This window comes from Hylobates moloch, unplaced genomic scaffold (assembly GCF_009828535.3).
Source record: "Hylobates moloch isolate HMO894 unplaced genomic scaffold, HMol_V3 SCAFFOLD_17, whole genome shotgun sequence".
NCBI lineage: Eukaryota > Metazoa > Chordata > Mammalia > Primates > Hylobatidae > Hylobates > Hylobates moloch.
Window position 1 is genome coordinate 42,627,795 of NW_026652292.1, and position 24,393 is coordinate 42,652,187.

General features: G+C 39.3%; 1 protein-coding gene across 1 annotated transcript in view; it reads left to right on the forward strand.

Annotated features, from left to right (window-relative positions):
• The first annotated feature begins 10,499 nt into the window (after positions 1–10,499).
• Positions 10,500–24,393, forward strand: part of FRYL (FRY like transcription coactivator) — a 219,195-nt gene continuing 205,301 nt past the window's right edge. The window contains exon 1 of the mRNA XM_058430216.1: positions 10,500–10,674. The gene's annotated coding sequence lies outside the window, so the exon portion shown is untranslated. The remainder of the gene's footprint in view (positions 10,675–24,393) is intronic.

Below are 24,393 nucleotides of genomic sequence, written 5' to 3' on the forward strand. Positions count from 1 at the left end.
TAAGTTGCTACACAGTATTCTTTTCTGGAGGCAAACAGTATTATAAGTTCTAGTGCATCCTTGCAGAGGTAGCCTGCTATTTAAAAATCTTTAAAAATTGAGATGAGATTACTGATTCCAAAGGCACATTCCATTAAAAAAACCTTTATTTCTGTAGTTATAATCCATTTCTCACTATTGATGTCATAGTTGTATGTTTTTCTGTCCATCTCTTAAACTACCTGCCCCTGTCAGATTTTTTTGATTTGCTGAATTTTGATAATTTTATTGGAATTTTCAAATAACTAATATACTAGTCAAGGTAGGTTAGCTTATGCTGCAATAAGAAAATACTCCTCCAATTATCAGTCACTTAAAACACAAAGATTATTATTTCTCACTCATATCAAGTTTGTACCTTTCAGGGAAAGTTGTCTTTCCTGTAAAGGCACTATGAGTCATCGATTACTGAGACAGCAGAAGAAAGAGGTTCAGAGCCCAACAATTAAATGCATCTGTGGAAGTTTTTTGTTTGTTTGTTTGTTTGTTTTGGAGATGGAGTCTCGCTCTGTCGCCCAGACTGGAGTGCTGTGGCATGATCTCGGCTCACTGCAACCTCCGCCTCCTGGGTTCAAGCAATTCTCATGCCTCAGCCTCACTAGTAGCTGGGATTACAGGCATACGCCACCATGCCTGGCTAATTTTTGTATTTTTAGTAGAGACAGGGTTTCAGCATGTTGGCCAGGCTGGTCTCAAATTCCTGACCTCAAGTGATCCACCCACCTCGGCCTCCCAAAGTGCTGGGATTACAGGCATGAGCCACCTCACCCGGCCGCATCTGTGGAAGTTTATAGGTCACTTCTACTCACATTTCATTGACCAACAGAAGTCACATGATTGTGTCTAACTTCAACAAGGAAAAGGAAAGTAAAATTCTTCATTATGCCCAGAAGAAGAAGGGAAATGGATAATGTTGTTAATGGCCTCTGTATCTTTATTTTTCTGATTACTTGCTTCGTGTTTTCTTGAAAGTGTCTTATCATCTCTAACCCTGATTGCAGGTGCTGGTTTGGTAAGCCTGACCACCTCACCACCTACCCCTACCAAAAGAACTTATATCTTAGAAGAGCAAGTGGTTTTGCCTTTCACATCTTTGTTAAGAATTTCAAGGTCATTATCTCTGAAATTCTGAGAATTTCACCAGTCCTCTGTATTTGCCAATTCGTGTCATAAGATTGGTGATTTTTTTTCCTATATAGTAGTTTCCCCTTATCCTCAGTAGATGTGTTCCAAGACCCCAGTGGAAGCCTGAAACCTCAGATAGTGCCAAATCCTATGTATACTACGTTTTTTCCCCATACATACATACCTCTGATAAAGTTTAATTCCTAAATTAGGTGCAGTAAGAGATTAATGACAATAATTAATAAGATAGAACAATTATAACAATATGCCAGCATCACTACTCTTGTGCTTTGGGACCATTGTTAAGTAAAATAAAGGTTACTTGAACACAAGCACTGTGATACTGCGACAGTGGATCTGATAACTGAGACTGCTCCTAAGTGACTAGCGGGTGGGTAGTGTAGACAGTGTGGATATGGACACACTGGACAAAGGGATAATTCATGTCCCGGGTGGGCAGGATGGAGCAGGACAGCGTGACATTTCATCATGCTACTGAGAATGATGTGCTGTTTGAAACTTATGAATTGTTTATTTCTGAAATTTTCCATTTAATATTTTCAGACTGCGGTTAACTGAAACCTTGAAAAATGAAACCTGGATAAGGGGGTATGGTTGTACACTTTATTTAGTGTTGATAAATAGCACAGGCTGTATCAGAGCTTGACACGAGATTGTATTCTGTCTTTCTCTCAGAGGATAGACGGAGTCTGTTGAAGATTGCAGTTGGTATTTAGTGCAGAGAATTTGATGGAGGGGAGCAATTAAGTGTGGGCCATTTTCTTCTGGGCCTCACCTTAGTGAAGGAGACTGGCAGGCAGGCTCTTGGAGTGGAGCACAGCAGATATGGCCAATGTAAGGGCAGATTGATTCTCTTTTGTCTCACATCAAAATACCTTTGTGAAAATTCAGAAGTTTTAGGTGAAGGATGAGACCCCTTTCTAATTTCCGATGATGCTTGAATTTTCTCTTTTATATTGATTTAATCATCTTGAGGGATAATGGAACAGGGAGCTAAGTCAAATGTGTATTCTTAGGTTATCATCTGAATATTGCTTCTCCTTTTAAGCTTGTTTGGATAAAGTTTGATTCCAGTACTTAACAGGAATAAAAATAGTTTCAAATTTGTTATTTTTTGAAGACATTAGGTTCCATCTCAACATGGATGTAAAATAAGATATTCAAATATATTGGATTTCTGTGCTGAAGGCAACAAGTTTCCCTTTCTTTCCCTATTATTCTACCCTACTCTAAAGTCCTCTAAAGGCAGCAGGATGGAAATTTATGAAGTTGTTAATATGCATTTTATTGAATAAACTGTTTGAAAGTATGCATATTGGTGTTTTTCTTTGATGCTTGTCATTTATTATCATGGGCACCGTTTGTTTAATCAACAAATGTTTATCGAGTTCCTGTGACCCAGGAGATGATGTTGGGGATTATAAATATCCGCAAGACAGCTCCCGCCCCCAGCTCCTGGAGCTTGCTTTTTAGTCAGGTAGACAAACAGTAAACAAATATTGGATGATAAACTCTATGATGAGAAATTAAGTTTGCTTAGAGAGTGATGGTGTCCGTTATTTTAGATAGGGTATGTGGGAAGTCCTCTTTGGGGGGTAGTATTTGCAATGATCTGAACAAAGGGAGGGAGCAAGCCATGCCCAGGGGAAAAGCTTTCCAGGCAGAGGGGTTAGCAAGCACACAGGCCCAACGTGGAAATAAACTTGAGTTTGAGGGATAGCAGGAAAACTAGTGTGGCTGGAATAGGGGAAAGGAAAAGTCAGAGATGTTTGACCATGGACTTTTTTCCCTGTATTTTATATAAAAACTAGTGGAGGACTTTGAGTATTGGTGGAGTGAATACATTTATATTCCATTTATTTTTAAATTTTAATTTTAATTTCAATTTATTTTTTGAGATGGGGTCTTGCTCTGTCTCCCAGGCTGGATTACAGTGGCAGGGTCATGGCTTACTAATGTCTGGACCTCCTGGGTTCAAGCAACCCTCCTGTCTCAACCTCCCAAGTAGCTGGGATTACAGGTGTGTGCCACCACATCCACCTAATTTTTTTGTTATTATTATTATTATTATTTTTTGTAGAGTTGGGGTCTTGCTATATTGCCTGGGCTGGTCTCAAACTCCTGGGTTCAAACAATCCTCCTGCCTTGGCCTCCCAAAGTATTGCGATTACAGGTGTAAGCTACCATGCCTGGCTATTTATATTTTTAAAAGATTATTCTGGTTACTATGTGGAGAAATGGGAAATGAGGAGATGCAGGAGTATCATCAGCTAAGAGTCTCCTTGAATTGTTTGGGCAGAGATAATGGTGGTTCTGTCTAGAGTGGCAGCAGTGGATTTGGAGATAAATGGTCTGAGTTAGGATATACAGTATTTTGAAAATAGGGTTGACAGAACTTGTTGTTGGATTAGATGTGGGGGTGTGAAGGAAAGAAAGGAAATATATGTGACTGCTAGGTTTTTGGCATTAGCAACTAAAATAAGGATGGTATTATTTAGTAAGGAGTTTAGTAAGGAGCAAGACTGGGAGCAGGCAAAGATTTGGTATATTAAGAGTTAAGGCTGGGAACAGTGACTCATGGCTATAATCCCAGCACTCTGGAAGGCTGAGCTGGGTGGATTGCTTGAGGCCAGGCATTCGAGACCAGCCTGGGCAACATAGTGAGACTCTGTCTCTACTAAAAATACAAAAATTAGCCAGGCATGGTGCCATATGCCTTTTGTTGCAGCTACTCAGGAGGCTAAGTTGGGAGGATCGCTTGAGCCCAGGAGGTCGAGGCTGCAGTGAGCTGTGATCACACCACTGCACTCCAGCTTGGGTGACAAAGCAAGATCCTGTCTCAAAAACAAAACAAAACAAAACAAAAAAAACTGTTAGGTTTGAGGTCCTTGAGATGTCCAGGAGGATAGTTGAATTTGCTGATGGCATGATCCCTGAGGAGGAGAGAAAAAAAGATGTGAGATTTTTGTCACCGTGAAACTGATTTTCTCAGTTTAAAAAGGTAATATTAAGAGATAATTGGTGTAAGCTGGAAGTATTTTCTACTCCACTGTCCTCAGTGAGCCATTATAATTTTCTTTTATTTTTCTCCTTTTGGCTTGCTTAGTCTTATTGTGTATCATGATGATTTTTATCTTTCATATTTCTGGTAAATGGTGATTATTAGGAAGTTGAACCAATTGTGTATAAAAAATGTAAAAGACATTCAACAGGGAATGTGCTTCCCAAGGCCCATTGTTTACCACAAAAAGGAAACCACTGACTTTTTGTTACATCAGTGAAGATAACATTATTTTGTGAACACAGTACTCCTTTTATGACTAACATTTTTTGTACTGTGATCAGAAGAAATTATGAAAACAATAACTTAATGGGAAATGTAGACATGTTACAAGTGAGGATTTATTCAGTGAAAGCCCTTAGAAATCCTGATTTCTCATCATAGCATTTCAGATTTCTCTAATTATAGAGGTAGTTGCTATTAATATAAATTATGGAAAAATATAGCTTGAGAAAGTTAGTAGTATGTATTCAGTTGTTAATTTCTTGGGTTTTAATCAAACATTTTAACAAATGTTAACAGAAAATGTAGCAATGCATGGTAGTAGGAATATTCACTTTTATTCTGAAGCAGAGGAAGGAATCTGTATTTTGGTAAATATAGTTATTATTCTAGTGAGCATATATTTATGGTGTAAGTAGACTATTGCAACTTAGTATCTGCTTCCCATTGTTAATTCACGCTTAGTAGTAAAGTCCTCAGGCACTACCCTTGATCTTAGCCAGAAGGCAGAGAACAATTCCTCGGGTAAAGTTTGATTAAAAACAACAAAAATTCATAGAAGACAAGGATATAATAATAGAATTTGGGCTCACTGGAGACCAAGGAATTTTATCTTCTACCCTTTACCCAACTTCCCACTCCAAAAACCAGAACAAAAACCCATCTAAATATATCTTTGGCCATAAAAAAGCCTCCCCATTTTCTGAGCATCTAAGAAACGTACATATGGGCTGGGTGCAGTGGCTCACACCTGTAATCCCAGCAATTTGGGAGGCCGAAGCAGGTGGATCACCTGAGGTCAGGAGTTCAAGACCAGCCTGGCCAACATGGTGAAACCTCATCTCTACTAAAACACATAAATTAGCCGGGTGTGGTGGCGGGTGCCTGTAATTCCAGCTACTTGGGAGGCTGAGACAGGGACAATTGCTTGAACCAGGGAGGCAGAGGTTGCAGTGAGCCGTGATCGCGCCACAGCACTCCAGCCTGGGCGACAGAGTGAGACTCCATCTCAAGTGTATGTATGGAAGCAAGAATCTCAGAACAGCTAGAGATGATAAGATGTTCAAGTTTTAAGCCGTGTCTATCATGGACACAATTTTGTTGTAAAAATGTGACGTAAAAATGTGACCCTTCCACTAGTGTAATGACTTCCACCTTTTATTTTTAATTTATTTTATTTCTTATAGAGATGGGGTCTCCCTATGTTGCCAGGCTGGTCTCAAACTCTTGGGCTCAAGTGATCCTGCCTTGGCCTCCCAAAGTACTGGGATTACAGGTGTGAGCCACCATGCCCAGCCAATCTCAACCATTTAAAAAAAAAAAAAATTTACATATAATGTGCACATGTGGCACATTTTCCTTATAACATTACTTGTTTTGTACTTCCCCATTCCTGCCCCTCCACTCTCTACCTCTCTGATTCTGGGCTGGTTAGAGGATACAGTGGCCATAGGTGTTTACGTTCTAGTTAGGGAGAAAGGCAATAAGGAATTAAATAAGTATATAAAACCAAGCATATGTTAGATAGTGATGAGTTCTATAATGAAAACACAATGGAAATAGGATAGTGACATGGGGGGCCTACTTGCTATTGTGTGTTCTTCTGAACCTTTTTCTCATTTGTCAGTTGGGAATGATAATCATCTACCTCCTTAGAGTTGTTTGGACTTAATAAGTTCTGTGTGAAATGCACCTAGCAGAGTAACTGGCAACATACCTAATTACCAAGTACTGCTATTTTCCCTTTCCATTTCTCTCTGTAATTTGAGTGTTCCAAATCTGTGGTGTAGTGCCATAGAATCTACCTTAGCTAGAGTATGTTTAAACTATGTCCCTGTGTGGTTTTGGAGTTCTTACAGAAACAGTAAATAACAACATAGATGAATCTTGAGGACATCACGCTCAGTGAAATAAACCAGTTACAAAAAAAACAAATATTGTATGATTTTACTTACATAAGGTACCTAGAGTAGTCAGGCCCATAGAGACAAAGTAGAATGGTGACTATCAGGTTGTGACAGAGAGAATGGGGTTGACTGTAATGGCTATAGAGTTTCACTTTTGTAAGATGAAAAGAGTTCTGGAGATGGATGGTGGTGATGGTTGCCCAACAGTGTGAATATATTTAATGTACACCTTTTTTAAATTTTGATTTTATTTATTTATTTATTTTATTTTTTGAGACGGAGTCTTGCTCTGTTGCCCAGGCCTGGAGTGAAGTGGTGTGATCTCGGCTCACTGCAACCTTCACCTCCTAGGTTCAAGCAGTTCTCCTGCCTCAGCTTCCTGAGTAGCTGGGATTACAGGTGCATGCCACCATGCCTGACTAATTTTTTGTATTTTTGGTAGAGACCGGGTTTTGTCATGTTGGCCGGGATGGTCTTGAACTCCTGACCTCGTGATCTCCCCACCTCGGCCTCCCAAAGTGCTGGGATTACAGGCATGAGCCACCACGCCCAGCCTTAATGTACATTTTTAAATGGTTAAGATGGTAAATTATATATATTTTACTGATTTTTTTTTTTTTTTTTTGAGATGGAGTCTCGCTTTGTCACCAGGCTGGAGTGCAGTGGCGCGATCTTGGCTCACTCCAATCTCCGCCTCCTAGGTTCAAGCGATTCTCCTGCCTCAGCCTCCCGAGTAGGTGGGATTACAGGTGCACACCAACACACCCAGCTAATTTTTGTATTTTTAGTAGGGATGGGGTTTCACCATCTTGGCCAGGATGGTCTCAATCTCCTGACCTCGTGATCCGCTCACCTCAGCCTCCCAAAGTGCTGAGATTACAGGCGTGAGCCACCACACCCGGCCTTTAGTGCAGTTTTTTAAAAAGTAAGTGATAAAATTATTACCTTGCTCCACTCTTGCCATTTTGGTAGATATCAGTGAATCAAGTTGTTCCTGACGAAATCATGAAATAGAGGGTGGTTGTTCTTGCATCATGAATCTATGTGAGAATCCCAAAAAATGAAAACGTTGTTAGGAATTTTTATCATCTTAACTTCCAGAGGTGTCAAACCTTGAACTATTGATTGGTGAGCAAAGAGCACAGTGTGGCTGGAAAATATATTTCTATTGTTTTGTTTTGTCAATTTATAATATATTTATTGGGCACTTAATTGTCTTTAGTGAACAAGAGTAATAACATTGAGTATTATCTACCAGCAATTATTCTAAGTTTATGCTAAACAATACTTAATACTAATAATGGTTTGTCATCTTTCTATAGCAGCCTTGAAGGTGTTATTCTCATTTTATAGTTGAGAAACCTGAGGCTCTGAGTGGTATGTGACTTTCTACTTTAAAAATGATTTTAGAGGAATTTCAATACATAGAAACGAAGGGAGGGCATTCCAGATGGAATAAAGCATGCGTTAGATCTGTGTGTAGGAAGGCATGGGATATATTTGCACAGAGCAAAGAGTTCAGCCTGACTGAAGTCTGGATAACATTCAGGAGATGGGCTGGTGATTTAGTCTCTTCCATTAGAATCTTGATGAGGTTAATGAATTCCTGAACTGTTTTCTGTAGGCACTGGGAGACACCATTGAATTACCAAGCCTGGGGGTTTTGTGATCAGAGTTCTGCGCTAGGAAGCAATATCTGAGATGCATTGGAGTAGTGAGGGGAGGCCAAAGATCAATTAGAGTGACCACTCAGAATTCTTTTGCAGTCATTAGGAAGTAGTTGGGGTCAGAATGCAAATGGCTGATAGTTGAGGAGTAAGTTGAGAGGTGAGAAGGGAGAAGCACAAATGTAAGTGGAAATGAAGTGGAAGGGAGGAGTCTATGGAGCATGAGTGTAAGTAACACTTTTTGTGTGTTGGGGGAGCATAATGGTCACCTGAATATGTAGGTCAGTTGTAGGATTAGCTTTGAAAAGGGAGGATTCTGAGAGATATGTGAAAAAAAAAAAATGCTTCACACATAGAGCCTATGAGCACAAGAAGGAGGGACTTCAGCAGTCTTGAATTTGAAGGGCTGACATTGGGCAACCTTCTTCAGTTTAAGCAGATGAAGGTGTCTGTAGAGAGTATGGGACTGTAGTGGGCCTGGGGACTTGAAGGGTAGACAAGTTTCAACCTCTGTAAGAGAGAATTCAAATTTAATAGGGTCAATTTTCACACTTTAGAGTGCGACATGGAATAATAGTGTACTTAGGTTCATCTTTTATATTACTAATATATAGAGTAGAAGTTCTCTTAAACAATATTGGCTATATAATATACCTGCAGTTGGGTTGGCTAAATAGAATATTTGTTTAAAATGAGAAAGAAAGATACATACCTTAAATATTTTATAAGTGTATGAATGCTTATATTTCACCAGTCTTTTGATGTATAGCCAAGACATTTTCTTTAAAATGTTTTTAAAGTGGCTTGCCTTAATTAAATTACATGATTTAATGTTTAGAGACAAAGCATTTTGTTTTTGCACTCATTTTTGATGTAATATGCAACTAAACTATGTAATTATAGTAAATACAACAGACATAAACTGATTTTAGAATAAACATAATTTACTCTAGGATGCAACTCTGTTATTGGGAGAAAAATAAGATGGTGTACCAGAGAGGACTCCCCTTTCCCCTACAAGGAAATTGAAGCTCAGAACTTGTTGCTTGTCTATGGTTTTAGGATTGCCAATAGTCTGGTTTTATCACTGAATTCAATGCTTATAAGGTGATATAGAATAATATGTCAGATATTGGTTAGTAGTTAGGAAGTTATAGACTGTAGTTTTTAAAAAGTAGCAGCTTTATTGAGATATAATTCACATGCCATGCAAGTCACCAATTGAAAATGTGCAATTTAAGGCTGTGCATGGTAGCTCATGCCTGAAATCCCAGTACTTTGGGAGGTGAGGGAGGAGGAACGCTTGAGGCCAGGAAATAGAGACTGGTCTGGGCAACACAGCAAGACCCCATCTCTACAAAAAATTTAAAAATTAGTCGGACATGATGGCATGCTCCTGTACTTCTAGGTACTCTGGAGGCTGAGGCAGGAGGATTGCTTGAACACAGGAGTTTGAGGCTGCAGTGAGCTATAATTGCGTCATTGCACTCCAGCCTAGGTGACAGAGTCAAACCCCCTTTCAAATAAATAAAGTGTACAATTAGAGCCTTTTTTTTTTTGGAGACAAAGTCTCGCTGTCGCCCAGGCTGGAGTGCAATGGCGCAATCTCGGCTCACTGCAGGCTCCGCCCCCCCAGGGTTCACGCCATTCTCCTGCCTCAGCCTCCCGAGTAGCTGGGACTACAGGCGCCCACCACCTCGCCTGGCTAATTTTTTGTATTTTTAGTAGAGACGGGGTTTCACTGTGTTAGCCAGGATGGTCTCGATCTCCTGACCTCGTGATCTGCCCGCCTCAGCCTCCCAAAGTGCTGGGGTTACAGGTGTGAGCCACCGCGCCTGGCCGAGCCTTTTTTAAAATTCACAGAATTGTGAAACCATTACTATAATAGATTTTGAGAACATTTTCATCACCCTCCGAAAGAAACCCTGTACCCATTAATAGTCACCACCTATCTTTTGTCTCCTGGCCCTAGGCAACCACTTACCTGTTTTCTCTTTGTTAGATTTGTCTATTATGGACATTTCATATAAATGGAATCATATACTACATGACCTTTTGTGAGTGGCTTCTTTCAGTTAGCATAATGTTTTTTTTAAGATTCATCCATGTTGTAGCATGTATCAGTACTTTATTCCTTTTCATGGCAGGGTAATATTCCATTGTGGATATACCACATTTTATTTATCTGTTCATCAATTGATGACATTTAGGTTGTTTCTGCCTTTTGGCCATTACAAATAATGCTGCTATGAACATTTGTATACATATTTTTGTGTGGGTATGTTTTCATTTCTCTGGAATATATACCTGGGTGTGGAATTGCTGGATGATGTGTAACCTTTGAGGAACTTGCAGACTTTTGATTAGTGATATATGGAAGCTGCTAAAATGTTAACATGTTGTAAGCATGGCTGTTAGTAATAACCATATTTCCTGTTTTTTCATCTTTCAGCCTAGAACATTCCATATTCTGCTTCACACACGGTGACTCACTCACTACTGCTTTGTACCAGTGTGCCCACTCGAGTGCCTGTAAAGTACAAGCTCCAGATCAAAAAAGCTTCTAGATGGATCCCTTCCAAACTTGGTGTCTTTTCGACAAACTCTGTGCCTCAACAACCATTTCTAAGTGGTAAGGACATGTATATTTCCTCTTTTCTAGGCCTTCTTTCCTTTTTTATGTATGAGTTAATACCTGCACTTTTTGCTAATTTTTTCTAAATCAAATCTAAAAGTGGCAAAAACATCAGATTTTTCGAGACCTCAAAACATTTTTTACATACTACATTCTGTGCACAGAACATGCATGTTTATAAAGAATATAAACACATGTGAACAACTTTATGCCTGTGCACTTTATGTGCCTTATTTGTACTCTATAGTCTGTTATTGTAAGGCTGAGATAGTTTATCTTGTTACTGTCTTACCTATTTAGGGATTTTGAGCCCATTTGTTGAAGAATATCCTCCTACTTCCTGGCAATTGTAAATTATGTATACATTCATGGAAATTATAAGAGAGGTGTGCAATGCCAGCTCTTCTTTTTATAGCATAGCACTATGTGTGCCTTTTCATATTCTGACTTTTTTTGGAAGTGTAGATGTCAATTAGCCAACAAGTTTTCTAGGCAACTCTGAGATTTACTCAGAACACATAGGGGTAGTGAGGGGAGAGTAAAATTGAGCAGAAACGGGAGACCTTTAAAGGAAAGGGATTGAAATAGGCTCATTTTGAGCCAGTCGACCAATGCCTACTGTTTAAGAATGAAAATATATAATGACATTTAGCATAATAGAGAAGTAAGTTACCAAATGGAAACTGTGGTATTAGATAAAGATGAAAGGCAGATAGATAGAGTGAAAATTGGGGTACATTTTAGCTCTAGTTCTAATCATTAATTGCATAGTTTTCTTGAATGCCAGTTTATTAGCCTCGGTAGACCCAGTTTTCTCATCTGAAATGAGTGAATTAGACTAAATGATTTGTAAGGATTTTTGGTGGTTTCATAATCCCAACACTTTATGAACTATAATGAACAAATTGATAGATTTTTGGGTTTTTTTGAGGCTATGTTTCCTTCTCTAACCTATCTGATAGAGACCCTTTAGATCTATTTTTGTTGAATTGTAGGGCAAGAATAAGGTCTCCACTGTCAGAATGTTTTTCAGTTAATCTTTCTGTTTTGAAGTTGGTGTCTTTCTTTTATTCTCTTTCTTTCCACATTCTTATCCTTCTCTCCTACTGACCTCGAGGACTTTCCTTCATTTCACTCAGACCCTCTCTTTCTGTCCACTCCTGTATCATATTAGTGGCTCTCATTATGCTTCCTTAACGTGTCTAGCATCCATTATTTTCACATTAGCAATTTTCCAGGGTCACTACATCTTAGATCAGTGATTCTAATTCTGGGACCCTTTATAAAAACACAGATACCTAGGGCTGGGCACGGTGGCTCATGCCTGTAATCCCAGCACTTTGGGAGGCCGAGGCGGGCAGATCACGAGGTCAGGAGATTGAGACCATCCTGGCTAACACGGTGAAACCCTGTCTCTACTAAAAATACAAAAAATTAGCCAGGCGTGGTGGTGGGCGCCTGTAGTCCCAGCTACGTGGGAGGCTGAGGCAGGAGAATGACGTGAACCCAGGAGGCGGTGCTTGCAGTGAGCCGAGATCGCCCCACTGCACTCCAGCCTGGGAGACAGAGCGAGACTCCGTCTCAAAAAAAAAACAACACATGATACCTTTTGAAGCTAAGTGTATGGCTCATGCCTGTATTCCCAGTGCTTTGGGAGGCCCAGGTGGGAGGATGACCTGAGGCCTAGAGTTTGAGACCAGCCTGGGCAAGATCCCATCTCTACAGAAAATTTAAAAATCAACCAAGTGTGATAGTTGCACACCTTTAGTCCCAGATACTTGGGAGGGTAAGGTGGGAGGATTGCTTGAGCCCAAGAGGTTGAGGTTGCAGTGAGCTATGATTGCGCCACTGCATTCCAGCCAGGGTGAATGGATTGTTTATAATCTTTTGCTAATATAAATGGTATAATATAAATGCATAACCTTGCAGATATATAAATCTTTTTATATCTTGCCACTGTGTTTGGGACAGGTTCTTAGAAGTGGAATTGCAGGGCCAAAGCGTAAATGAGTACGCAGTGTTTGTTTGTTTGTTTGTTTAAGACAGTCTTACTGTCACCCAGGCTGGAGTGCAGTGGCATGATCTCGGCTCACTGCAACTTCCACCTCCCGGATTCAAGCAATTCTTGTGCCTCAGCCACCTGAGTAGCTGGGATGACAGCTGTGTGCTACCACGCCTGGCTGATTTTTTTTTTTTTTTTTTTTTTTTCTTGAGATGGAGTCTTGCTCTTATTGCCCAGGCTGGAGTGCAGTGGCTCAATCTTGGCTTATTGCAACCTCCGTCTCCTGGGTTCAAGCGATTCTCCTGCCTCAGCCTCCTGAGTAGCTGGGATTACAGGTGCCTGCCACCCTGTCTCTTAAAAAGAAATACAGGCCGGGTGTGGTGACTCACACCTGTAATCCCAGCACTTTGGGAGGCCGAGGCGGGCTGATCACGAGGTCAGGAGATCGAGATCATCCTGGCTAATACAGTGAAACCCCCTCTCTACTAAAAATGCAAAAAATTAGCTGGGCGTGGTGGCACGTGCCTATAGTCCCAGCTACTGGGGAGGCCGAGGCAGGAGAATCGACCCAGGAGGCAGAGGTTGCAGTGAGCCAAGATTGCACCACTGTACTCCAGCCTGGGCGACAGAGCAAGACTCCGTCTCAAAAGCAAAGAAAAAGAAATACAGATACTTTTTGAAACAAATTTGGGAGAAGGGTGTGATTCTTTGGCAGGTAGCTAAAGCCAGCATTAGTTCACCAGGACTGGAGCCTCAAAGTTCACTTGCTTTTCACTTCAATCACTTCTTGCCTTAGACCTCATTATTACCTGGAACAGTTTCTTTTCTAAGGTCTTGGAAAGAGGATCTTCTTTTTATTTCAGGATTTTTTTTTCTAGTGTCTGTAAAATAAACGTTTTGTCTTATTTAAAATTTTTATTATGGAAAATGAGAAACATATGTAGAAGTAAACGGACTGGTGTAACCAATTGCTTTGTATTCAGAACCAGATTCAGTAATTATAAAGTCATGCCCAAATTGTTTAGCTATTCCCCACTAACTTTTCTCCCACTCCTGTGTTATTTTAAAGCAAATTCTAGACATCATATATCTTATTTATAAGTATTTCAGTATGTATCCTTAAGACCTTTTAAAAAAGTAATGATAAAATTGCTATGAACCACTCTTGTACATATCTTTGGGCAGATCTGTGTACTTTTTTTCCTTGGGTATATACTCAGAAATAGAATTTGCACTTCTGCACGTTCGTATTATAAGAAAAATCACAACGTGAATAAAAATAATTAAAAAATGAAAAAGAATTTGCAATATTGTTTTGGACTTAGCACCTTCTCTTAGCAATGTTTAGTCAAGTTACTGTATATATTATTATCTATTACTGTGTAACAAACTACCCTGAAACTTAGTGGCTTAACACAGTGGCATTATTGTCTCATAGTTGCTGTGAGTCAGTTTCTTTGGGGTGCAGCTTAGCTGGGTGCTTTTGGCTCAGTGTCTCTCATAAAGCAGCAATCCAAGTATCTTCTGGGGCTGCATTCATTCCACAACTCAAGTAAAAGAGGCACAAAGGAACAGCCTTCTGGGGTGCTTTCAAGCTCACTCATGTGATTATTGACAGGTCTCAGGTTCTTTCTGGCTGTTGGCCAGAGGCCAATTCCTTGACGCCTCCATAGGGCAGCTAACAACATGGGCAGCTGGTTGTTAGTTCAGAGCAAAGGAGAGAGGGCATCCAAGATGGAAACCGTGCTCTTTCTGTAACTTATTCTTAGAGTGAGAGCCCATCACACTTGCTGCATCCTTTTAAAAAAATTATTGTGCTAAAGTGTGCATAATGTAAACTTAACATTTCAACTATTGTAAGTGTACAATTCAGTGGCATTACATACATTCACATTGTTGTGCAATTATCACCATCATTCATCTCCAGAACTTTCTCATCTTTACAAAATGAAACTCTATACCCATTAAATAACTCCCCATCGTCTTCTTTGCCCAGCCCCTGACAACCACCATTCTACTTTCCCAAGAGTTTGACCCCTCTAGGTACCTCATAAGTGGAATCATGCAGTTACAGTATTTATCCTTTTGTTACTGGCCCTCTTCACCCAGGATAATGTCTTCAAGGTCATTCATGTTATAGTATGTGTCAGAATTTCATTCTTTTTTAAGGCTGAATAATATTCCATTGTATTTACATACCACATTTTATCCATCCATCCACTGATATTTGAGTTCTTTCCACGTTTTGGCTGTTGTGAATAATGATGCTAGGAACAAGGTATTCAGCTGAATTCTATTCCTAGAATCAAGTCTTTCAATTCAGTCTACACTAAAAGGGAGGTGAGGCCGGGCGCAGTGGCTCATGCCTATAATTCCAGCAGTTTGGGAGATTGAGGCAGGTCACCTGAGGTCAGGAGTTTGAGACCAGCCTTTCCAACATGGTGAAACCCTGTCTCTACTAAAAATACAAAAATTAGCCAGGAGTGGTGTCGTGTGCCTGTAGTTCCAGCTACTCAGGAGCTGAGGCAGGAGAATCGCTTGAACACAGGAGGTGGAGGTTGCAGTGAGCTGAGATCACACCACTGCTTTCCAGCCTGGGCGACAGTGTGACACTCTGTGTCAAAAAAAAAAAAGGAGGTGAATACTTAAGGGTGTGAATACCAGGAAGTATGATCATAGGGGCTACTCTCAGAGATACTATACTGTTTAAGTTAGTCTTAATAATTGTTCTCTGTATAGTTATACCACCAACTGGATATACAATTAAGTTCATTATCTTTCATATTTAATAACTGTTCTAAAATGTAATTTTGTTTTATAATCATGTATAATAGTTTTATGGTTCCAAAGTCAAATTCTGTTTTCTTCTCTGTATAAGTACTCATATTCTAGAAACTTTGTTTTTTTTTTTTTTTAAGAAAAATATAAGCAAGCTATATATTTATATTTCTCCTTATATAAATGATAGGATACTATATAGTTTGTTTTTTGTTTTTTTTTACTTGATATATTCTGGGGATCACTCTTTAGTGGTGTATTACTGATTTCTTTTTATAGCTATATAATAACCCATTGGATGAATGTGCCATAGTTTATTTAACCAGTTCCCAATTGATGGGGACTTGGATTGTTTATAATCTTTTGCTAATATAAATGGTATAATATAAATGCGTAACCTTGCAGATATATAAATCTTTTTATATCTTGCCACTGTGTTTGGGACAGGTTCTTAGAAGTGGAATTGCAGGGCCAAAGGGTAAGTGAGTACGCAGTGTTTGTTTGTTTGCTTTAAGACAGTCTCACTGTCACCCAGGCTGGAGTGCAGTGGCATGATCTCGGCTCACTGCAACTTCCACCTCCCAGGTTCAAGCAATTCTTGTGCCTCAGCCACCCGAGTAGCTGGGATGACAGGTGTGCGTTACCATGCCCGGCTAATTTTTTTTTTTTTTTTTTTGAGACGGAGTCTTGCTCTTGTTGCCCAGGCTGGAGTGCAGTGGCTCAATCTCAGCTTACTGCAGCCTCCGTCTCCTGGGTTCAAGCGATTCTCCTGCCTCAGCCTCCTGAGTAGCTGGGATTACAGGTGCCTGCCACCATGCCTGGCTAATTTTTGTACTTTTAGTAGAGACGGGGTTTTGCCATGTTAGCCAGGCTGGTCTGGAACTCCTGACCTCAGGTGATCTGCCTGCCTCAGCCTCCCAAAGTGCTGGGATTAAAGGTGTGAGCCACTGCACCCAGCCTATTTTTTGTATTTTTTTAGTAGAGACAGGGTTTTGCCATGTTGGCCAGTCTGGTCTGGAACTCCTGGCCTCAGGGATCTGCCTGCCTCGGCCTCCCAATGTGCTGGGATCACAGACGTGAGCCACCATAACCAGCCTTGTGTTGTTGTTGTTGTTGTTTAAAAGCTTGGGTATTGCTAGATTTATCCTCATAGGAAATTGTACCTCTTTGTGTTCCCATCAGTAATGTATGAGAGTGCCTATTTTTTCATACATAACCTTGTCAGCAGAATATGTTGTCAAATTTTGAGGGTTTTGTCAAATGGAATCTCACTGTAGTGTTAATTTCCCCTTCCTTATGAGTGATATTGAATATCTTTTTATATGACCAAGAGGCATTTGCATTTCTTTTTCTTTTTACAACTGTCCATTTCTTTAGTCCCCTTTTCTGTTTGTTGGTGTTTTTTTATTTTATAAGCTCTTTACGTATTAGAAATATCAATCTCTTGTCTTTGTTTTCTTTTTCCTAACAGTTAAACAGAGGTATTCTCTATTCTGCTTTCAACTGGCTTCATTTTTTCCTCACTCTTTTTCATTAATGTTACATTTATTCTTTTGGGTAAGTGATTGTTCGACATTTAGTGTCTCCACTTGTACACGTCAGACCTATTTCATTATTTCTTCAAGTTCAACATGCTTTAGATAGAATGTGACTTTATCCACAAACCTGTGTTCCCTTTATCAGGTAATGGTATTGCCATTTTCCCAGATGAGAAATTGAAGTGACCTTTTTGACTTTATTTATTATTTATCTGTTATTTATTCAACAAGTATTTGTTGAGTGCCTATCGGGTTTCAAGTACAGGCTAGGCACTGGGTGGCAAATAGTATAATCCTAGCTCTCAGGGAATGGTCTAAGAGGGGAGTAGGTGTTCCACAAATACACAAACTATGTTTAAATATGTGGTTAAGAATTCCAAGAGAGAATGTAAAAGTGGGGACACATTATTACATTGGAGAGGTTGTGAGTTGCCTCTTTGAGAAAATGACACTTAAGCTAAGATGTGAAGGATGTTTAGGATTAGCTTGGTGGAAAAAAGTCCGTGTGGCAGTTTCCAGACATAGGAAACAGTGTGTAGAAGGATCCTGAGGCAGAAACGAAGTTGGACTTCCAGGAAATGAAAAGACCAGTTTAGCTGGCATGCAGGGAGAAGGGGTAGAGGGGCCTGAGATATCATCTGATCGCTTTGTAAAGAGATCACTCTGGCTATGGCAGGGGTAATCCATTGGAGGGGGTCATGTAGAAGTCAGTCAGAAGCTGGTTAGCAGACTGTTGTAGTAATTGTGAAAGGTGATAGTGCCTATTTGTTCAGTTATAAAATTCTTTCAGTTCTAATTCAGGATTTTGTTCATTCCCTCTCCTGACTACTGGGATAGATTTAAAAAAATTGGTCCCATAGTGTCTTAGTCCCTGTTCCCCATCCAGTCTGCTTCAGAAGACAACTTTTAGAGTCAGTCTGTTCATATCACTTCCTTTCTCAAAAACGTATGGTGGTTCTATGATTGTGGAAGAATGAGATCCCATCTGGTATTGAAGCTTTTATCATTTTCTTTAGGTTTCAAGATCTGCTCTCCTGAGACAACTTTCTTTGGGCAGCCAAGATGGGTACTTTTCTGCCTCTTTTCTTAGCTATCTCCAATCTTCCATCATGACATCTGTACCTGTCTTCCCCACCAACCCCCACTATTCCCTGATCCTTCTTAGATCCCAAGATTAATTTTTTTTAACTCAACATATACTCAATTTTCTTTTGCTGTGTCAATTCTAAGATTTATCATAGTTTATGTTGAGAAATATTCATGTATTTATTTAGAGTACAAAGAAATTATATACTTCTTCTTTTCTTTCTTTTCGTTTTGTTTTTTTTTTTTTTTGAGACGGAGTCTCGCTCTGTCGCCCAGGCTGGACTCCAGTGGCGCGATCTCGGCTCACTGCAAGCTCCGCCTCCTGGGTTCACGCCATTCTCCTGCTTCAGCCTCTCTGAGTAGCCGGGACTACAGGAGCCCGCCACCATGCCCGGCTAATTTTTTGTCTTTTTAGTAGAGACGGGGTTTCACCGTGGTCTCGATCTCCTGACGTGATCCGCCTGCCTCAGCCTCCCAAAGTACTGGGATTACAAGCGTGAGCCACCAGGCCCAACCTTTTTTTTTTTTTGGAGACAGAATCTCACCCTGTCACCCAGGCTGGAGTGTGCAGTGGCACATTCTCGACTCACTGCAACCTCCGCCTCTAGGGTTCAAGCGATTCTCTTGCCTCAGCCTCCTGAGTAGCTGGGATTACAGGCATGCACCACCATGCTTGGCTAGTTTTTGTATTCTTAGTAGAGACAGGGTTTCACCATGTTGGCCAGGCTGGTCTCGAACTCCTGACCTCAGGTGATCCGCCCACCTCAGCCTCCCAAAGTGCTGGGATTACAGGCATGAGCCACCATACCTGGCCTATTTTTTATTTTTAAAACTGATAGGAACCCAGTAGATATATGTTGAATTGTATGAGATTAGGGAGCATTCCATGTGGTGGATCAGTCATTCAAATTTCTTATAAAAGAAGGAAGTCTCAAGTATAATTTTATAACATTTTGAATAGAACTTTTGGGAGTAACCTCATTTAGAAACAGAAAAATGTTACTTGCTGTTTGAAGAAGCTTTTATAGTTCAGTGCACATCAAATAATGCTTATATTCTCTATATTGGGTTGACAAAAATATGTTTATATGACAGTATGGTGATATTAGAGTTCTTATGACTTACTGGGGGTAATGGCATATTTAGGACATTAAATATTTGATTGCCAGGTAGCAGAAAATGGTCAATAAAATAATGAATGTGTAGGTATTTGAATGTACCTCTGCTTTTATCTGAGATACCTTTGGACTCATTGTCCACTTAGCTGACTTCTTAGCGTGTATCTTTCTAGAGTAAATGTAATAGTCTGCTTATTGACAAGGATTAGTTTACTTGATTCTCATATTTGATTTCGTTAATAGATCAGCGCCAGCCAGCATGTTTCTTTTGTAAAGGGAAGGGTACTAATATTATTATTTACTGCCTACAGCTTGCAAAATGATTTCATATACTCTCTTTAAAAATCCTTACAGGTTTCCTTCTGTCTCTCTCTTACTCAATTTTTCCTTCCTTCCCTTCTTTTTTCCTCTCCTTTTCTTCCTATAAGTGAGGTTAAGTGACTTTGTGTAGGTAACTGTGGCTTAGTATTGTGGAACTGTACTACATACATTGTGTTGCCTTCTCATATGAAATCATTTCTCTGAAATTACATTGGAAATGGGGTTTTTACAGATTTGTTGTGGATATGACTTTACAGATATTAATCTAACTTTTAGTTTCTTTGGATCACCTCTTGAATTAAATAGTTGTTTTTGTCTCCTAATACATATTGATGCAATAAAAGGGTTGGGCGATTATAATAATTTTGGTCCTATACTGAATTTTTGTTATCTGAAATATAGTAGAAACTAAACCTTTTAAACCCATTTAAAAGTCAATTTTCTAAAGTCACATTTAACAGTTTTGGTGTTTCAATAATATTAACTAATGAAAACTATTTTGGTTGTATTATTTTAAGATAGAAGTATCTTAATGGAATTTTTAAATGAGCTTGCCCAAGATTAAATAAGCACCTTGAGTCTAGTTTCTGCAATGTGATTTTAAGTTTTTTTAAAAAATTACTTCGAAACAGTAACTAGGGCAAGTACTTACAGGTAAGAGTGAAATTATTTGGTACAGTAAGCTTCAATTATAATGCATTTAGTTTGGAGTGATGAAAGTTTTTTTTTTTTTTTTTAATTTAATTTTTTTGAGACAGGGTCTTGCTCTGTCACCCAGGCTGAAGTGCAGTGGTGCAATCATAGCTCACTGCAGCCTTGACCTCCTGGGCTCAAGCGATCCTCCCACCTCAGCCTCCCAAGTAGCTGGGACTACAAACACACACCACCACGCCTGGCTAGTATTTTGGTTTTTTTTAGAGATGGGGTCTCTATAGTAAGCTGTGTTGCCCAGGCTGGTCTTGAACTCCTAGGCTCAAGTGATCCTCCCACCTCAGCCTCCCCAAGTACTGGGATTACAGGCGTGAACCACTGTGTCTAGCTGAAAGTTACTATTTTTAAAACTGAGAATCTATAAAAGCAAAAATATTCATTGTAGCTCATGGTTTGACAGGTTTATGAAAGGCTTAAAATGTAAAATTGTCATAAGTAAAATATTGCATTTCACATAGGATTTATGTAACTAGTGGTGATGGTGAAAAAAACCTGATGAGGTGGGAGAAATGACCCAATGTCTCACTTTGCCCTCCCTGTGTCTTATTTCCCCTCTAATTTTAAGTTCTACATGAGTATTACAGCTTCAAATATAATCATGGCATTAATTCAGAAGCCTGATATATTAAAAAAATAATCTTTTGGTTTTCTGTAATAACTGCATTTGTACCGTGTTAGAACTTTCTACCACACTCTCCTTCTGAGACAGTATAGAGCTAGCTGGGTGAGTCACACCACACCACAAATTCCTTAAGGTGGTAGGTGGTGTCTTATTCGTCATTCGTGTCTCTCACTGCCTAGTGCGGTGCTCGATAGGCAGTCGGACTCTGTTCCTTTATTATACTATACTTGGTGTTAGGTTTCTAGAGCACTTAAATTTTTTTTGTCTTTTTGCTTTACTCTAATAAATGTTCTAGTTAACATTAATATCTAGCCTAAATATGATTTAAATGTATGTTAAAATTCTTAAGAGTAGTAGCAAATCTAGATTGGGAACTGCATCCATAGACAATATTCAAAAGATACAACTCAGATGACCCTGAACACCACTAAACTGATCCAGGGGCCAAATATTCTCTCAAAATAGAGGAGGAAAAAGGAAAAGAGGCATGTAGGGACCCAGGAGAAGAAGGACGATTTATGTGGAGTGCAGGGAATTTTCATTTTAAACCACAGGTAGGGCTGTTGATCCTTGTTTACTTTGTCATATTTTCCCTATAATAGAGAAACTACTGAGCCAGAATTGTGCAACTGATTGAATTAGCACCTTGTTTAAATTGTTAGCATCCATCTTTGAGAAGCATATATTTTAGATTAAAGATTTAAAAATCTTGGCTGAAACAAAGGACAATCTCTTTCCTTTATGAAGTCGTTCATTGAACATTAAATAGTAAGATATTAACAGAAGAGGATTGAATTTAGTCTTCAAATAAGCATCTCTGATTTGTTGGTCACAGTATGATTTCTTTCCCATCTCCCACCACTTTTTACTTTTGATAAGGCAAATTCTTATCTTTTCATGAAATATTTAAAGCAAGTTAGGTGTTAATTATGTTTAGTTATCCTTTTTGAGAGTTCTCTAGCTTTTTCTGTTCTGAGGTTCAGAATCAATATAAGAACATATTGAAATCATAGTTGCATTTTATTTTCGAAACAGCCATTGAAAATAATTGCATTTTAATTTGAGAATTTTACCTCAACTCCATATAACAGCTTATACTTTAAAATGTAATCCAGAGGTACAGTACTTTTCAGTTGATTTATTAGCTTTGTCAGTTTCCACATCTGTAAAGTTGAACATTTACTGAAATTATGGGCTGGTTTGGGTTAAAATGAAGTAACATATGTGAAGCATCTCACTTAGTTGGTCACACATAGTAGGCCCTCGGTAATTAGTCGTTGCTCCTGTTATTATGGGTATTTAATTAACTTGGATTTCTAGGGCATCATTTGTTAGAGTGCAGTGAACCAATTCTGAATTCTACCCTCCTATATTTGTTACTTGTTTAGACTGACTTAACCACTGTGGAGAATAAAGCCTATTTGTGGGGTGGAGTGGGGGTGGTGCCTACTGACTTTTATATGCATGTTTTTTCAGAGTTACGTGATGTGTACTGGAATGTGAAGGATTAAGCTTTGCGGTGGCATGTTCTATATGGTCATCCATAGTGACCAAACTGATTTGGAATGTTGTTTTGTTACTAACTTGGAAATGTGTTATTTTCTCTACAGAGGATGTTGATCTGAATAAACTGCTTATTATGCTTTATACATTTCTAGAGTGAGAGGAACTGTCAATCAGTGTAAATCTCACCCAGCACAATATTTTCTTTCACAAACATGGGGAGGAGGCAATACCAAGATAACCACTTTTGGGACCGAGCCAGGAGCTGTTGTGTAACTCAGAGGGTGTGTGATAGCATGCAGCTTTGGAGCCCATCACGTCACTTTGAGAAATTGTGGATGGAGGCTTACAGGAAAAGCATCTTGTTTATCAACACCTGAATATGTTACTTATGTAGCTTTTTAAAAGTCATCAGTTAGCTAGCTTCTCAAAGAGAGGCAAGAACCCATTCGTGTAGTTACAGATTGTGGCTATAGTAAGTCTTCTGGTAACAGGAGCTGTGAGCACCACTTCTTCGGTGAAGTCTTTCCTGTTCCCTTCTCCACTCAGGTTGATGACTGTCTCCTTTGTACCTGGTTGCAGCTTGAACATATTTAGGTAACTTCTCTCAAAGCACTTGAAACATGCTACTGCCCATGTCTCCCTTCCAGCTGGTCTGTAAACTCCTTGATGGTAGCAGTTGTGTGTGTAAGTGCCACTGAGTATAGATTCCTGGAGCTTAGGTTGATCCCCAGTAAATGTTAAATGCAGGTCTCCCTGTGCCTGTGGAAATGCCTCAACATCAATTGGTTCACTTGTATCCTTCAACTTGATCACTAGCAGGTCTTTAATGAAAAGTCTCCAGAGATGCTATTCCCATTCTGTACTATCCTCATCATTACCATTCTTATTTCTTCTTTGCCAATGCAAATTCTCTATTTCATTTTTTTCTTTAAGTACTTCTCTATGAAGCTTTTTAAAAGTATGCTTCATTTTAGGGCCAGACATGGTGGCTCATGGGAGGCCCAGGCGGGTGGATCACCTGAGGTCAGGAGTTTAAGACCAGCGTGACCAACATGGTGAAACCGCATCTCTACTAAAAATACAAAATTAGTCAGGCGTGGTGGCATGCACCTGTAATCCCAGCTACTCAGGAGGCTGAGGCAGGAGAATTGCTTGAACCCAGGAGGCAGAGGTTGCAGTAAGCTGAGACACCACAGCCTAGGGGACAGAGTGAGACTCCATCCCAAAAAATAAAAATAGAAGTATGCTTCATTTTAGTTAGTTTATAATCAACATTGAGAAATCCAAGAAAGGTGAGAAATGTAAACTAGAGCTGGAGATTTAAAATTGGCACCTGTAAAAATACATTATTTTTTGAAGTAAAACAAAGTTTGTAAACATTTCCCTTATTTACAAATCTGAAATTATATTAATTTTGGTAAAATTCCAGATTTTTTCCAAATAAGTCAAAACCTCAAAAGAATGGAAATTTTAGGTAAAAATGGAAAGAAAGTAAGAGTCATAATTTTCAGGCTGTTATAAGAAATGTCTTTTACTGTATCATGTGGTATTTTATAGTATTATATAAAAATATAGGGATTGACCTTATTATCCTTATTACACAAAGTTTTATTGTGGTTTAAAATCCCAATAGCAAAGAGTTGGAACCAACCCAAATGTCCAACAACGATAGACTGGATTAAGAAAATGTGGCACATATACACCATGGAATACTATGCAGCCATAAAAAATGATGAGTTCATGTCCTTTGTAGGGACATGGATGAAACTGGAAAACATCATTCTCAGTAAACTATCGCAAGGACAAAAAACCAAACACCGCATGTTCTCACTCATAGGTGGGAATTGAACAGTGAGAACTCATGGACACAGGAAGGGGAACATCACACTCCGGGGACTGTTGTGAGGTTGGGGGAGGAGAGAGGGACAGCATTAGGAGATATACCTAATGCTAAATGACGAGTTAATGGGTGCAGGAAATCAACATGGCACATGTATACATATGTAACAAACCTGCACATTGTGCACATGTACC